The sequence below is a fragment of the Elephantulus edwardii genome, unplaced genomic scaffold (genome assembly GCF_000299155.1).
Source record: "Elephantulus edwardii isolate Elephantulus edwardi_28Jun2011 unplaced genomic scaffold, EleEdw1.0 scaffold00033, whole genome shotgun sequence".
In the NCBI taxonomy this organism is placed as follows: domain Eukaryota; kingdom Metazoa; phylum Chordata; class Mammalia; order Macroscelidea; family Macroscelididae; genus Elephantulus; species Elephantulus edwardii.
This window is the reverse complement of record NW_006399783.1, coordinates 17,328,385-17,330,798: the sequence shown is the minus strand read 5'-3', so window position 1 is coordinate 17,330,798 and position 2,414 is coordinate 17,328,385.

Below are 2,414 nucleotides of genomic sequence, written 5' to 3'. Positions count from 1 at the left end.
CCATCTAACATTAGCTATAACACCCCTAATACCACAGCCTCTTCTATACCCAGCCTGCACTTCTGGCAGTTCTCAGTTGATGTACTGTTCTAGCTGTCTTTAGATAATTTTCAGCAGAATCTTGCTTGCATGTGATATTAATGATACTGTTCGATAATTTCCACACTCCGTAGGGTAACCTTTCTTTGGAATGGGAATATAGATCTCTTCCAGTCAGTTGGCCAGATGGTTGTTCTCCAGATTTTTTTGTACAATTTAGCACATCCAGGGCAGTTTCTGTTTGTTGAACTATGTCGGTTGGTATGCCATCAATTCCTGGGGCATTGGTTTTCTTGGTTTTTGCCATTCTTTTCAGAATAGCTTAAACGTCTTCCTTCATCACCACAGCCTCTTGCTCATGAGTTGTTTCATGAAATTCTTCGGTTTCAGCCAATTCCTTTTTACAGTGACTCTGTATACACCCTCCTCCTCCTCTTCGTTCTTCTTCCTCCTTCTTCTTTTTAATATGGAACGCTTCACGGATTTGCATGCCATCCTTGTGCAGGGACCATGCCAATCTTCTCTGTATTATTCCAGTTTTAGTATATGTGCTGTGAAGCAAGCACCTTCCATCTTCTTTTAATGCTTCCTGGGTCATTTAATATTCTGCCCAAATCATCCTTAAGTGTTACAACCCAGTTGGTTCTTCAATTCCTTCAGCTTAAGAATTGCTGAGCAGGGAGCTCTGGTGGCCTAGTGGCAAGAAGCTGTACTGTAATCCCAGAGATATGCAGTTCGAATCTATCAGATGCTCTGCTGGAAAAAGAGGGGCAATCTCCTCCAGTACCTGTAGGATCTGATTTGATGGTACAGACACATACAAAATAATAAAATAAAATAAAAATATAAAGTTTGACCCTTTTAATTTTCCAACTCCAGCCACCTCCTTGAAGTAAATATAACGTCCATGTATTATGGCTTATTATGCAACAGATGATAACCTCCAATTAGAGTAATTAAAAAGTAGATAAAAGGTTGGAGAAAAAAACCACAGGTTGTACCACTTCCCAGGTAACTGATGAGCTTTAACCTCTATGGGTCCTTAGTTAAGACAGGAGGCAGTAGAACCTAGAAGTGGTTTCATAGAGAAAACACTTGGAGAGTATTGGTGATCTTCATTTAAGGTACAAAGACCACAGGATGCTCTACTCCTACCCCTTTATGTTCTCCATAGCTCTCCAGTAACCAGACCTCACCAGAACCTGAAGACAAGGAGTGGTGGTTGTGATTTCTACAGATTAGGCACCCAGGGCAGAGCCAAGAGAAGTGGGGACTGAATCTGGAGGGAGTAGAAGATCTATGACACATTCTACCATTCTATGACTCAACAGTGTAATTCTTAAGCCAGAACTGATTCATAGCTGACCTTCCCTCAGATTTCTGAGACTGTAAGTAAACCGAGAGGAGATGCCCATCTTCCTCCCACAGAACTCGAGAAGTCAGAGTATTTGAACTGCCAGAGAGGCAGCGCCTCTGAGTTTGCATTACAACTCCCTATGGCAAGGTCATCAGCACTTTCTAACAAGCTTACTTGTACATGAATAAATAGAAGATGTAAACAATATTAATAAGCTCAAAAAATACAACCAAGTATGTATAGAAATTTGGTATAGGTAAGTGTGACTATGTTTGACTATGTAACTGTGACTGACTCTTAGTCTTCTAGTAAATAGTGTTGGGACAAGTGGTAGATATTTGGGAAATGATACAGTTGTGCACATACCTTGCATTGTTTTGTTGTTGTTATGTGCTGTCAAGTCACCTGTGACTCATAGTGACATTAAATACAACAGCCCTAAACCCTGCTCTATCCCGTGCCAATCTCATTGTCTCTGATATATCTATCCCTAATACCCCAGTCACCGAATGAATCCATTTCATTGAGGGTCTTCCTCTCTTTCGCTGTCCCTCCTCCCTCCCAAGTGTGACGTTACACTCCAAGGACTGGTCCCTCCTTGCAACATGTCCAAAGTATGCCAGACGAACTTTCAGCATCCTTGCCTCCAAGGAGCATCCTGGTCTCATCCTCTCTAGAATGCACCTGTTTGTTTTCCTAACAACCCATGGTATAATCAACACTCTTGTCCAGCACCACAGCTCAAAGGCATCAGTTCTCCTCCTATTATTCCTGGTCATTTTCCAGCTGTCTAATGCATAGCAAATAATTGCAAAGACAATGGCATGGGACATTTTGAGTCTGATGACCATATGATATATTACTCCAGAGATGAAAAGTAAGGAAAAATGGGGTTGCCTTTATAGTAAAAAAAGTAATTTCTAGATCCATCTTGAAGTACAACATTGTGAGTGACAGGATTATATCCATACGCTTACAAGGAAGCCCAGTAAATACCACTATCATTCAGATATATGCA